This window comes from Scyliorhinus canicula, chromosome 16, assembly GCF_902713615.1.
Source record: "Scyliorhinus canicula chromosome 16, sScyCan1.1, whole genome shotgun sequence".
NCBI classification, from domain to species: Eukaryota; Metazoa; Chordata; class Chondrichthyes; order Carcharhiniformes; family Scyliorhinidae; genus Scyliorhinus; species Scyliorhinus canicula.
Window position 1 is genome coordinate 63,207,884 of NC_052161.1, and position 15,353 is coordinate 63,223,236.

The 15,353-nt window shown below is 44.4% G+C and overlaps 1 protein-coding gene across 11 annotated transcripts in view; it reads left to right on the plus strand.

Moving 5' to 3' along the window:
• The window catches only part of sgms1 (sphingomyelin synthase 1), a 162,862-nt gene that overhangs the window by 17,842 nt on the left and 129,667 nt on the right, over window positions 1-15,353 (plus strand). For 4 of the 11 annotated variants that reach the window (XR_005463694.1, XM_038821277.1, XM_038821270.1 and 1 more), the window contains exon 1: window positions 2,659-2,784. The exons of 2 other annotated variants lie outside the window; for them this stretch is intronic. The gene's annotated coding sequence lies outside the window, so the exon portion shown is untranslated. Of the gene's footprint in view, window positions 1-2,487; window positions 2,528-2,658; window positions 2,929-3,609; window positions 4,007-10,181; window positions 10,206-15,353 lie in introns of those variants that run through there. 5 more of the 11 variants (XM_038821275.1, XM_038821280.1, XM_038821272.1 and 2 more) reach the window with 5 other exon arrangements.

A 15,353-nucleotide genomic window follows, 5' to 3' on the forward strand; every position in this document is an offset into this window, starting at 1 on the left:
TTATTAGTGTCATAAGTAGGCTTAAATTAACACTGCAATGAAGTTAGTTTCAAAATCCCTTAGTCGCCACACTCCGGTGCTTTTTAGGTATGTGACACTAATAACGATTATTAAAGATGGTGAGGGAACATGAGGAATAACTTTTTTATGTAGATGATTCTGCAATTCGCTGCCCGAGTTGGTGGTGGAGGCAGAGACCCTAAACTCTTTTAAAACAAACCTGGATCTGCAACTTCGGTGCTGTAAGATACAAGGCTATGGACCAGGTGCTGGAAGGTGGGATTAGAAAGGACACCTGGGTGTCCGTGGGCTGGTATGGACAAGATGAGCCAAATGGCTCACTTCGGTGCTGCAACTTTTCTATGATTGTACGATTCCATGCCACATGCCCCTTAGTAAAATAAAGTTGTTCAGTGAGTCAGAGCCACATTTCCCTACAGTAAGACACAGCTGCTGAGTGTGTCAGTGTCACATGTCCCTACAGTAAGATACAGCTATTCAGTGCGGCAATACCACATGTCCCTATAGTAAGATACAGCTGTTCAGTATGTCAGTACCACATGTCCCTACAGTAAGATACAGCTGTTCAGTGCATCAGTACCACATGCCCCTACAGTAAGATACAACTATTGAGTGTGTCAGCACCACATGTCCCGACAGTAAGATACAGCTGTTCAGTGTGCCAGTATCATTCAGTGTATCAGTATCAAACCTGCCTCCAGAGCTGAACTAAACTGGTTGGTATGTTTGTGACATGCACACCAACAGAACTTGGACAATTGCTCAATATGTGAATGGCATTATGTCCTCATTCACTGCAGGCTTGTTCCTGAAATTTGACACGGTGGTTTGGTGTACGTTTTCAGGAACCCAGGCACTGTGCGTCAGTGGCAGGCACATTTGAGTCAGTGTGGTGTTGTAGTTCGTCGTGCCATGTTTTTGTATTGGGTAAAGGCAGGTGTGTCAGTGCTGGAAAACCGTGAGTACTTGGCAGCTACCAGTCACCTTGATTCCTGCTAGATCGTAGGAACTGGATCAGTGCTGGAGGTGGCAAATGGAGTTTAATGTGGAGAAGTGTGAGGTGATTCACTTTGGAAAGAATAACAGAAATGCGGAATATTTGGCTAATGGTAAAATTCTTGGTAGTGTGGATGAGCAGAGGGATCTCGGTGTCCATGTACATAGATCCCTGAAAGTTGCCACCCAGGTTGATAGGGTTGTGAAGAAGGCCTATGGTGTGTTGGCCTTTATTGGTAGAGGGATTGAGTTCCGGAGCCATGAGGTCATGTTGCAGTTGTACAAAACTCTAGTACGGCCGCATTTGGAGTATTGCGTACAGTTCTGGTCGCCTCATTATAGGAAGGACGTGGAAGCTTTGGAACGGGTGCAGAGGAGATTTACCAGGATGTTGCCTGGTATGGAGGGAAAATCTTATGAGGAAAGGCTGATGGACTTGAGGTTGTTTTCGTTAGAGAGAAGAAGGTTAAGAGGTGACTTAATAGAGGCATACAAAATGATCAGAGGGTTAGATAGGGTGGACAGCGAGAGCCTTCTCCCGCGGATGGAGGTGGCTAGCACGAGGGGACATAGCCTTAAATTGAGGGGTAATAGATATAGGACAGAGGTCAGAGGTAGGTTTCTTACGCAAAGAGTGGTGAGGCCGTGGAATGCCCTACCTGCAACAGTAGTGAACACGCCAACATTGAGGGCATTAAAAAATTTATTGGATAAGCATATGGATGATAAGGGCATAGTGTAGGTTAGATGGCCTTTAGATTTTTTCCATGTCGGTGCAACATCGAGGGCCGAAGGGCCTGTACTGCGCTGTATCGTTCTATGTTCTATGCGCAGAGGTAGAGAGATGGGCAGGAGACCTAGTGGCCACTAGAGGCAGCAGTGTGTGGGAGTGCAGGCAGGTAGTAGAACTGGCAGCAACCAGAGGCTGGGGGGAACGATAGGATGCAGTGGGGCCTGGAGTTGGAGTGATCAGTTGATAGGACCCTGCAGCCCAAAGGGGTAGGTGATAGGGCCGTGCAGCCCAGAGGCAAAGATCCTGCGGGACCCTGCAGCCCAGATGGGTGGGTGATAGGTCCCACTGGGGCCCAGAGGTAGAGGGAGATGAGCAGTTGGACCCTCCGGCACTCAAAGTTGGAGGGTAGCAGGTGGTAGGAACAGTCGGTGCCCAGAGTAGAGGAGACAGGTGGTAGGACCCAGTGATGTCTAGAGCGGAAAGGGGGAGGTGGTAGTACCCAGTGGAATCTAGAATGCAGCATGGTGGGCGGTAGGATCTGGCATGCGCAGAATGGAGGGGGTGGGTGGTAAGACATTGTGGTTCCCAGATGTGGAAGGTAGGACCTGGCGGCGTCCAGAGGCAGGACGGACCAGGCGGCGCTTAGATAAGGCCAGTCCAGAGAATGGAGGGGGCAAGCAGTAAAAACTGGTGGTGCCCAGAGCCAGAGAAGGCAGGGTGGTAGGGCCCGGTGCCTAGAGGTGGGCGGAAGGACCTGTTGGCGTCCAGAGATGGGAGGTAGGACCCAGCGGCGTTCAGAGTAGACCAGGGTGGGCGGCAGGACCCGGCGGCACTGAAGGAGTCTAGAGTTAGGAGGTAGGACCCAGCGGCGTTCAGAGAAGATAAGACTTGGGAGGTAGGACCCGGCGAGACCCAGAGGTGGCCACGGGCGGGCGGGAGGACCCGGCGGCGCTCAGAGACGGGAGTGGGCAGGCAGCTCGCGGCCACCGACACTGTGTTCCAGCGCCGGCCCTGAGGTGGCGGCGGCTCTTGAGGTGAGTGAGTGACTGAGGGAACGAGACAGTCAGTCAGTCAGTGAGGGAGGGTCCGCTTCACCTCTCACCCAGACCCCTCCCAGGTTTAATCACCGAGCAGCTCGGTTCCCTCCCCGCTCACATCCGGAGAGGCTGCGCAACAGGGTGAGTGGGGGATGGGGAGAGGCGGGGAGGGGATTCCGGAGCCCGGCTTCAGACCGCGGGGTAAATCAGTGCCAGCTGCTCAGCACGGCAGGCCCCGGGCTGGCCTGGGGGGGCGGGCGGCCGGTGCCGCTGACAGTCAGGCGGGGCCCGGGTGCGGCGGCTCCCGGTCCCGTTACCGTTACCGGAAAGTTTGGGCCCCGCTCAGTTGTTTGGCCTCCTGCCCGGGTTTGATAGGCCCCTGGGGAGTGACTTCGTCCCAAAGTGTGAAAGGCGGGGAGGGGAGAATTGGGGAGGGGGGTCAACCCTTTATAATGGAGCCCCTGCCCGGGAGCCAAGTTTCTGCAGGAGCTTTAACTTGGGGGCGGCTTCGTTTATTTCTCTTCGAGCTTTTCTTCAGATCAAACCCTCAGCTGTTGCCTCTGGAAGCTGTTGCCCCCCGCCCGCAGACACACTGAATTAAAATAAAGGGGTGGGGGCTGTGAATGCAGTTAATTCCCAACTAGAAGTGCATATGTGGGTGTGTGAATTTATTATAAAAGGTTGTTCAAACATAACTAATAATCATCAACCCCAGAAGGTGCCTTTCCGAATGGGATCTCGCTGTGTCAGTGTGCCCTGGGTTTGAGAACTGCCTGGCGTCCCCCCAGGAAGAAGTCAAACCAATCATGTGCGTGTCTGCTCCTCCGCCAGACCTCCCGTGTTATCACTGGTCAGATGAGACGCGCTGCTTAGAAATTCATCAGAAGTCCCTCGCTGAAAAGTCGTGGTTTAGATGTTACCCCCGGATCTTGTGTGAGAATATCTTCAGTGTGAGCGGCTCCGATCGCAATGTTTTGGAACATTTCTGCCAAATGAGGATATCATCTCAGTCACGATGAAACCGAAAATGCCTCAGGGCACCCTCTAATTGCTGAAGTGGTGTAGGCGCAAATGTTGTGGTGGATTGACTTGTCGGCGCAATAAATAATGCTGTGTCTTTGGCCGATGATATGCACGATTTTTTACACGATGGAAATGCTTGGATATCTTGGCACTTTTGTCCCCCTGCAAGTCATGTGTTCTCCTAATTGTAAACGAGGTAGGCTGCTTTGCGGAAACAGAAGAGTTACTGTTATATCTTGACCCGCGACTGGGTGTGGTTCATTGAGGTTTGCTTGTGGGCCAATACTTCTCCGTACTATTTATTACTCTTGAAATTAAAGGATATGAGACTAGGGCTACACCAGGAAAATACAAAAGAGATTAATCATACAAAGACACAAAGTGTTAAAGTTTCGCTGCACGTGGTTAAACCTTTCTCACAATTTGACAGGGCACGGTAGCACAGTGGTTAGCACTTCCTTCACAGTGCCAATAACCCGCGTTCGATTCCCGGCTTGGGCTAATTGTGCGGAGTCTGCACGTCTCTCTGTCTGCCTGGGTTTCCTCGGTGCTCTGGTTTCCTCCCACAAAATCCCGAAAGACGTGCTTGTTAGGTGAATTCTCCCTCGTTGTAGATGGAGTGTGGCGACTAGGAAATTTTCACAGTAACTTCATTGCAATGTTAATGTAGGCCGACTTGTGTCACTAATAAAGATTATTATTATTATTGCCAGCTGTGATTTAACAGGGAAAAATTGACAGTTCACTGGGCTGTAGGAAAAATACGAGGTTTAAAGTGATTGTGTGCTTAATTGCGGCCACATAACATCAGTTTTCTTTGTCTTTTTGTGTGGTGGTTATGATAGATGAAAGTTCTCTTTTGATGCAGTTGGCTCCTGTCATCTGTACACATAATGTTTCTGTGGTTGAAGGAAGGTGAAAGCTTTAATGCATCTGGAAGGTTTTTAGGATTGGCAGTTTTGTTCATCTGCCAGTGGAAACAGAATTAGTCCACTTGGTGACTAGATGGTGCTTCATAGATTTCATAGAATTTACAATGCAGAAGGAGGCCATTCGGCCTATCGAATCTGCACCAGCTTTTGGAAAGAGCACCCTACCCAACACCACACCTCCACCCTATCCCCATAATCCAGTAACCCCACCCAACACTAAAGGCAATTTTGGACACTAAGGGCAATTTTGCATGGCCAATCCACCTAACCTGCACATCTTTGATGTGGAGATGCCGGCGTTGGACTGGGGTGAGCACAGTAAGAAGTCTTACAACACCAGGTTAAAGTCCAACAGGTTTGTTTCAAACACGAGCTTTCGGAGCACGGCTCCTTCTTCAGGTGAATGGAAAGGCTTGTTCCAGAAATGTTTATATAGACACAGTCAGAGATGCCCCGGAATGCGAGCACCTGCAGGCAATCAAATCATCAAAGATGCAGAGAGAGAGGTAACTCCAGGTTAAAGAGGTGTGAATTGTCCCAAGCCAGTTCAGTCGGTCGGCCTCTGCAAGTCCAGGCTTGTTGGTGGGGGCCGAATGTAATGCGACATGAATCCCAGATCCCGGTTGAGTCCGCATTCATGCGTGCGGAACTTAGCTATAAGTTTTTGCTCAGCAATTTTGCGTTGTCGCGTCTCCTGAAGGCCTCCTTGTAGAATGCTGACCCGGAGATCAGAGGCTGAATGTCCTTGACTGCTGAAGTGTTCCCCAACTGGAAGGGAACAGTCCTGCCTGTTGATAGTCGCACGATGCCCGTTTATTCGTTGTCGCAGTGTCTGCATGGTCTCGCCAATGTACCACGCTTCGGGACATCCTTTCCTGCAGCGTATGAGGTAGACTACATTGGTCGAGTCGCACGAGTATGCGCCGCGTACCTGGTGGGTGGTGTTTCCACGTGTAATGGTGGTGTCCATGTCGATGATCTGGCATGTCTTGCAGAGATTACCCTGGCAGGGTTTTGTGGTGTTGTGGTTGCTGTTCTGAAGGCTGGGTAATTTGCTGCAAACAATGGTTTGTTTGAGGTTGCGCGGTTGTTTGAAGGCCAGTAGTGGGGGTGTGGGGATGACCTTGGCAAGATGTCCATCCTCGCTGATGATGTGTTGGAGGCTGCGAAGAAGATGTCGTAGTTTCTCCGCCCCAGGAAAGTACTGGAACAAGCCTTTCCATTCACCTGAAGAAGGAGCCGTGCTCCGAAAGCTCGTGTTTGAAACAAACCTGTTGGACTTTAACCTGGTGTTGTAAGACTTCTTACTGTGCACATCTTTGGACTGTGGGAGGAAACCGGAACACCCGCAGGAAACCCACGCACACATGGGGAGAACGTGCAGACTCCGCACAGACAGTGACCCAAGCTGGGAATTGAACCTAGGACCATGGAGCTGTGAAGCAACTGTGCTAACCACTGTGCTGCCGTGCTGTTTGGAGAAAATGTGTTAAAGATGGATGAACAAGGACTCAGTACTATTGATGTGAAACTATGCAGACAACTTTGGTGTTCCCAGAGGAGGAATATGTATTTGACTAACGAGAAATCTGTGCTGCAATTCATTTTTTGTGTGATTTTATACGAAATGGCAAGACTCTGAGCAACACAATTTCAAAGGATTGTACAAACTTGTAACTTTGTAATTGGAAAGGTTATTGTACTGTACGTGTGTGTTTTTGAGTGAAATACTGTATATGTCCAGAGTGATTTTAACCTTTAGGACATGCATCATAGATAAGGAAGAGGGAAAGGTGTACCTGTAGCTGAGTTTTCCAAAATTTCAGATAGTATGATTCTCAATTAGGCTTGTCATTTTGAGTGTACTATAAAAAATTTTGTGAAACTGATAATACTAAATTTAACTTGACCAAACTCATTCCATTTCCCATCATGCTCTGATTCTAACTTCAGCCAAACTCTCAAAACTATTTTCTGTTAAACCACTTCCCGGGATAATGGTAGTTATGGAAAGGGCTACTGGTAGGGGACCAAGTTTGCACAAATGTACAATATCAGTACTATTTACATTTTGGAAATTACTGGCTGTTTGGACCGTTTCGTTCCCTTGTGTCGAATGTGAAATATACTTGTGATTGAAAATAAATACAGGAAAAAAATAATGGCGCAAGATCCGAGTGCTTCACCTTCATGCATTATAATGGACAGTTTAAGTACACTCGAAGCTGTAACTGTTAGCTAAGCTTATTTACTGTACACTTTTGTGAAGTGCCTTTATATCCCATTGCATTGTTGGTTGCTTCTGACGGGTTGCTAGGCCTCTGTTATTACTGTTTGAGCCAAGTATGCGCGTGACTTGCATTGATGCCAGGAGACTATTATTTTCTTTCTTTTCTCTCTCCATACACCTTGCTTACTGTGACTGGCCTGCAACAGCAATTTTATGTTGTACCACTATTAATTGAGAGAAATTAGTGAAGGATCATCAAACTGAGGGGGTTTCAAGACTTGTAGCTGTAAACTGTCTGTAAGTTGACACTAGTTAAGCAATTTCACAATCTTGTGAGCAGCCCTCCATTCAACGCCATATTTATTTACCCTCCATGAATTCAGCTCATCCAACAGTCAGCTGCTTAGTTTATCCTGCATCAAGTCCTACTTTCTCATTATTTCAGTGTTTGCTGACCTACATTGGTGCGTAGTCTTCCACACCTTTTTATTTACAATTCTCATTATGCTTGTCAAATTTCCTCATGGCCTTGTCCCTCCCGATCTTAATCTAGCCCAAGTCTGTCTGAGAACTGTGCTCCTGCAACCCTGGTTTTTTGAGTACCCCTGCAATCCTTGCCTTCAATTGGCTACTTCATGCCACCTGGGATGTTTTGAATTTCATCCGTAAACTTTGTCACCTCACTTATTTGTGATTTTCTGGAAAACTTGCCTCTGGTCAAGCATTTAGTCACCTTCTTAAATTTCCCCCTTTGTTTGGATGACTATTCATTTGATTACACTTTTGTGAAGTATATTTGGGGCATTTTTCTGTGTTCAAGGCAAGATAAAAGTGCAGACTATTGTGGTTTCTATTAGAAAATGGTATTATCACAATGCTGAAGTAAATTCTATCATATTAAGTATATTGGACAAAGTGGTGGGAACTGGATTGAGTTTTGTGAGCTTGTTTAACTCTAGCATTGATTTTTTTTTAAAAATAAAAAAATTTAAAGTACCCAATTCTGTTATCCAATTAAGGGACAATTTAGTGTGGCCAATCCACCTAACATGCACATCCTTGGGTTTGTGGGGGTGATACCCATGCAGACACGGGGAGAATGTGCAAATTCCACACGAAAGAGGGCCCAGGGCGGGCCAGGATCGAACCCGGATCCTTGGTACTGTGATCCAGCAGTGCTAACCACTGTGCCACCGTGCCACATCAACTCTAGCATTGATGATATGCATGTGTTTTTCTGTTTGTCCAAGAATTAGTGGCCTATTGTATGTATAAGGTTACTTGTGCAACAAGGCAGATACGTCTACAAGTGCCTCGTGGCTTTCAAAGATTAGGAAGAAGTTATAATATTCAGTCTTCATGGCCTGCTTTTGTGCACAGATCAAGTAAGCTTTTGACTCTAGTCTAGGGTCATAATTATAATGGAGCTCCAGTGCATGTCATGCTATGATGCACATTGGGCTTACAGATACTGATATTTGACAAATGGTATTCCATTACTGTCCCACCACTTTTATTGGGTCTTGGAGTCACTAAATGCAGTTAATTTTGATTTGTCAACTGTGTAGGGAGTTGTCATTACATTTATAGATATGGTGTGAAAACTACTTGTACGTTCTCCATCTGCAAATTTGAGGTAATCCAAAACTAGTTCCGAACTAAGATGAAATCCTGTTTATGCATCACTCATTGCCCTACACTGGATCCTGCTTAAGTATTGCCTTGATTTTTTAAAAACTTGATTCTCGTGCAAATCCCTCCATCCCTATCTCTTTCATTTCCAACAGCCCACTGAGATATCTACATTCCTCTCATTCTGGCCCTTTAAGCGTCTTGAATTTAATTGTCCCCACCATTGGCAGTCATGCCTTGTGATTCAGCATTAAGCACTGGAATTCTCAACCTCTCTTTCCAACATTTAAGATACCTTAAAACTTACCTTTTTGGTCATTTTCCTCCTATCACCATGTGTGGCTAGGTGTCATATTTTGGTTCTATAATACCTGTGTGAAGTGTTTATGGTAAATGCACTATGTAAATATAAGGTGTTGAATAACTTATAAATTAAACTTGTAGTTTTGAAGCTATGGTTATCAATCTCAATCACAAGCAATATTCTGAACCACCACTTATATCTCTCACTGCCCATTGTCTTAGGCAAAACCAGACCTTTCACAACTTGGACAGCTTATTTCATGATGATGTGAGCTACTCACCTCATTTCCTTCATACAGGACCATTTATGTCACTGTCTATCACCAAATGCTCATTTGAACACGGTAGCATAGTGGTGAGCACAATTGCTTCACCTCCAACGTCCCACGCTCGATTCCCGGTGGAGTCTGCACGTTCTCCCCGTGTGTGCGTGGGTTTCCTCCGGGTGCTCCGGTTTCCTCCCACAGTCCAAAGATGTGCACAGTAAGAAGTCTTACAACACCAGGTTAAAGTCCAACAGGTTTGTTTCAAACATGAGCTTTCGGAGCGCAGCTCCTTCTTCAGGTGACTGGAGAGTCAGCGATTCTGCGATATATAAATGTTTCTGGATCATACCTCTCCAGTCACCTGAAGAAGGAGCTGCGCTCTGAAAGTTTGTGTTTGAAACAAACCTGTTGGACTTTAACCTGGTGTTGTAAGACTTCTTACTGTGCTCATCCCAGTCCAACGCCGGCATCTCCACATCAAAGATGTGCAGGTCAGGTGGATTGGCCATGCTAAATTGCCCTTGCGTGTCCAAAATTGCCCTTAGTGTTGGGTGGGGTTACTGGGTTATGGGGTTAGGGTGGAGGTGTGGGCTTGCATAGGGTGCTCTTTGCAAAGAGCCGGTGCAGACTCGATGAGCCGAATGGCCCCATGCACTGTAAGTTATATTCTTATGATTCTAATCCATGCCGTGACCATTCTGCTGCCTTGCCTCTCACCTCGCAGGCTCCGTAAACTTCAGCTTGTCAATATTTACCCGTCCTATTTCCTTTGCTGACCTATGTTGATTTCTAGGCTGGAAATGCCTCATTTAATTTTTTTAAATTCCCTCTCTCTCTCATCCTCGCTTTCATGTTTTTTGGTTCCACCCTTCCCTTTGTCTGTAACCTCTTACAACTCGACAACACTCTGAGGTTTCTGCATTCCCCCAATTCTGGCTTCCTGCACTTGTATTTTTATTGCTCCGGCATTGGCTGAGTCACAAAACTCTGGAATAACTCCCTGAACCTCTGCCGCTCTCTTCTCCTTTTAAGGTACTGCTTAAAACCTACCCGTCTTGTGGTTTCTGTGAAGTACCTTGATTTCTTAGTATATTAATTGCAAGTTGTTGTTGTGATTTCTTAATGCTCATACTTCAGACCCCACCATTCCTTTATTTAGCGAGCAGCAGTTTCACTGAGAGCCACAACCTCTTGTAAGTCAGCTAATTACAGATGTAATTGTTCTTTGTGTTAAAAATAGTAGTTGTAAACTACTTGTAGAATGTGGCAATGATGAGCCAAGTCAAAATGCTATCAAGTAGAAGGCAAGACCACTTAATAGAGTTGTCAATACTTGATGAAAAATTATGAAATTGACCCACCTTTTTGTATCTTGTTACTCGGAAGGTTTTATTGGTATAGAAATGTTTAAATTATGACCAGAGTCAATATTACATTTTAAAAGCTTGGAGAAAAAAATTGGGTGAATACTCTTAAGTCTTCGACAGAAGATGCATTGTAGAAAGGTAGATTAAACACAGAAATAGTTATCCATCTGCTTGTCTGGAATGAGGATCAGCTTTATCGTTCTATCCTTGGGATAACGTACACTCATTTTAAACCCAGATTATAATCTGGTCTCAGAAATTGAATCTGTTTGAATGGAGTTGCCCTATATTATACTGTTGGCTGTCCTACAAATAGTGTTGGTTACATTTTTCTTAATGAACTGATTCATACAGAAAACATGTAATAATTAGTGATCATGTGGAATATTAAAAGAAAATTAAATGGCAAGCAGAACAAGTAGACAGATAGTGGAACGAACTGCAGGAACCCTGATAATGAATGCACTAAATCATTGAGGGTGGGGATTTGGGTCACAAATTCACCAAACCAGCACAGCATGACACCTATTATCCACAGCAGGCATTCCTCATGGTACTTCTAGTCATCCCACAGTGTTATGGTTGGATTTCAGGCTGAACTTGTCTTTCATTTGCTACAATTTTCATTTGTCTGCGTGGATCAAAATTTAATTCTATCGAGGAAAATTCTAATAAAAGCAGGAATTCAATGATACCAGCATTTACAATAATTTGCTTTTATCCTAGGAATTCAATGGGCCTATTTTGAAATTTCCACATTTGTGCTAATGATTCGACTTGTTAATGGAATAGGTAGAATTTGGTTAGAAATTGCTTGGTTTTATTTTTGGATCTCTGCTGCACGACAGGCCGTTAAATTAATCTCTGTGACCCAGTTGGAGCATTGTCTATATTACTTGCTCCTCAACTTGGTTCTGTGCCATGTCAATGTCAATAAAATATTCAAAGTGGGTAGTCCTGGCACTATAAATGCAAATTACAATGAGGTGTTGATCTTCTTGTTAATCCTCTGACCTTTCTGCTTATGGACAATGATGCTGTGCAGTTTTTTTTATAAAATATTTTTGTAGCGGATGTGTGTTTAGAATTTTAATGACTTCTCACGTCAGTAAACAAAACCCAGTGTGTCCAGAAAATGTGGTTTATTGCCACACCTTCCAGGTAATTTGTGTCTAATGGGCACCTAATATCTGGAATGAATCCAGGCTAAGAGATTACTATCTGTAGAGATCTCTTTCTTAGGCATGAATTTAACTCTCATTGGTCCACAACAAGGAGAAATGATTTGAAACCAGTTTCACACACCATTTGTCCACTGTGAAGTCAGATTCCTAATTCAATCACTGAGCTATAATGCTACTTCTGCACTGCTTTTATTGTGTGTGCAAGCATGTGTTTGTGGAGAGGTCAGTTGTGCTGGGGAAAATTCTTCAGCTGCCAACTAAACAGCATTATGAAATCACTTAGATATTAAAACTCCTGAGAATTGATTTCAAAATGTTTGAACTAAAAATATGCCACCAGAAACTTTCACTTCTTTTTGAACAAATGCTAAGGCACTTCGACAGTTTTCAAACTACATGAAGCCATGCTAAAACCTGATTTGCATTTATCAGCATTGTAATATAAATCGTCCATGAATTCACTTCTGAGCTACAGTGATATGTGCAAATATTTATGAGAATGAAAAAGTTACCAAGTATTTTTTCTATTCATGAAACTCGGGAGGTAAAATTATGCATTTTTGTTTGCAAGAACAGTATTTCATAAATTCTTTCTTTCAGAAGTCCTTAACTATAATCCACGTCATGTCAACAATAAATAATTTTGCAACCATTCTGGATCAGGCATACTCCTTGGATGACCACTCGGTTAAGGATGGGAAAGCGGGGCCTCATCGGCACTTTAGTGGGTCTAAAGAGCTGATCAAACACTACCAGAGAACATTACTGTCCTCCAGGTAGCTTTTTAAACCGGTATTAACTAGATTATACCAACCTGGATATTATAAAGAGTCTGGGCATCTCTCCTCAGTAATGTACCACAAACCAAAAATTGCACGGAGATTGGGTCTCTGGTTTGGATACCCAAGACTATATCTGTTCTAACTTGTATAAAAGATTATTAATGAACCAGCCGTGCAATTCACATTTGATGGTAAACCAATCGCAACGTTGATAGTTCCAGGAAAAGAAGGTCAATCTTGTTTCTATAAGACAATTCTGGTTTTAAATAATATTAGAGAGATATTTAAAGTAATATTCACGAATCCCTCAGTACAAGGCTAAAGAGTCTAGCGAGATAGCTCTATCTAAATTAAGGAGAGATTGTTACACTATAATAGCAGATACCTTTACCTTGTGAGATACAGGAATAAATTTTTTTTAAAATCTAGAACTCCTACTTGTGATATTCCAATATTTATATCGTAAGAACTGAACCAGCAGGAAGCATGTTGAGCACATCTGCCGACCACATCCATCGAGCAAATAGGATACTGAGAGATGCAGATAGTGTTAACTTCCTTGCTATTATCTCAAGAATAGAACTCATTTTCCTCGATCAGTTGACAGCTGTTTTAGTGGGCATCCTTAAAAATCTATTAAACTGTGGTAGCTTACAATTCTTCAATGCCTGTTTGAGGTGATATATCCATGATTTGCAGAGACTAATTCCTCTTTGTCAGAAACTGCTGTGTGTTTGAGGATATTCCATATCCTATACCATATGATAGGTCCTTGAGTACACAATTATGTTTGAACTTTTAAACTCTTATCCAGCAGGCGAACTCTGTTTTTTAATTTTTGATTCCCACTTCACTCTGTATTCCAACTGGATTACTTCACACACATAGCAGTTAGCCACGTCATGCAAGCTCTTTATTGAAGCTCTGGCGTGTGTGTGCGCGCGTGGGTACATAGGGTGTGTGTGCGTAGGTGTGTGTTTGGGTGTTATTATGCCTCTGTGTTTGTCTCATGACCATGATTCGCACAACTGTAAATATACAAAGGGAGGGGTGAAAAATGATTGATGTGGGATGCGGTGTGAGGGGGAAATAAGGATTTGTGTAATTTGTTAAAGGACTCTATTTTCTTTTGCCCATGGTGGCTGGTCCATCCAGGAAGAAAATGTACCTTTTTGTGGTTCTATTTCTTCTCTTCGTGCAGCACTTCCAGCATGGATTGCATTTTGCCGTCGCAAAATCTGTATGTGCTAATTGTTTTTGCTCTGATTGATGAACATTGTTTGTTTGAAACATGGGCCAAATGGGTGTCTGTTGTACTGTTGTAAAAATATGGTTTTTGCATGTAACGTGCAGTGAAGAAGAATGTAATGAAAGGAGAAACATTTAAAATTTAACTGTGTTAAGATCCTGATCAGTGTTCAGTTATTTTGTGAAGTAAATTTTACTTTTGAAGAAATGTTGATGAAGAAAATAACTTGGCATTTGACATTTTATAGATTCTTAATATATTTCATCTTTCATGGTCTTGCATATGCATTATTCGTATTTCATATTTTGGGACGTTATTTTAATCTTCCCATTCTGTTGGGAATCACTCCATTGAAATTGCCACTATCTGCAGGTCTTTTATATCCAAATTGTTTGAGTTTGGGATGTAGATGGTTTTGTGCCATTGTTTGAGTTTGGGATGTAGATGGTTTTGTGCCATTTCAGCCTCACATTTACATGACCTGTTGCATGTTCAAACCTTTAACTGTTGCAAAATTAACCGACAAAAAGCCATAAAGCAAAGTTGATTGTCATCTTACTAAACTTTCTGCCGGGCCAAGTTGCAGCTGATGTGCTGTGTAGCAGTATCTCTGAGTTCTGCTGTGGCAGCTGACTGAGGTTTTGACTTTGGGGATGTGGAGAGGATATTTTCTCTTGTCAGGTCACTGTTTAAAAATGAGGGGGTCATTCATTTACGACCGAGCTGAGGACGATTATTTCCGGAGTCGTGAGTCTCCGGAATTCTCTTCCTCAAAAAGCAGTGGAACCAGAATCTTTGAATTGTTTTTTTTCAATAAACAATCAACAGAAAGAAAGCAAAAAAGGCAAAAATGTGCAAACATCCACGTACACTCAATACTTCAATCGTAACATACTGCACAAGCCCGCTCCTCTCCCACCGGTACTACCCGCCAATTTATCCCTCCTACTCTACTCTACTCTTACCCCCTCCACCTCCTGCTGACGCTCACTCTCCCGCAAAGAAGTCAATAAATGGTTGCCACCTTCGGGCGAACCCCTGTACAGATCCCCTCAAGGCGAACTTAATTTTTTCCATACCCAGGAAACTCGACATGTCCGCAAGCCACAACTCAGTCTTCGGGGGCTTTGAGTCCCTTCATGCCAATAGTATTCGTCGCCGGGCTATCAGGGAAGCAAAGGCCAAAACATCGGCCTCTTTCTCCCCCTGGACTCCCGGGTCTTCCGAAACCCCAAAAAATTGCCACCCCTGGACCTATCGCCACCCTTGTTTTTAGCACCCGAGACATGACGCCCGCATATCCCTCCCAGTACCCCCTAAGCTTAGGGCATGCCCAAAACATGTGAATGTGGTTCGCTGGTCCTCCTGCGCACCTAGCGCATTTGTCCTCTATCCCAAAGAATTTGCTCATCCGAGCCACTGTCATGTGGGCCCGGTGAATGACCTTAAATTGAATCAGCCCGAGCCTGGCACATGTTGCGGCCGAATTTACCCTACTCAGGGCCTCTGCCCACAGCCCGTCCTCCATTTCCCCGCCTAGCTCCTCCTCCCATATAAGTTTCAGTTCCTCTGTCTGGGACCCTTCCTCCCTCATGAGC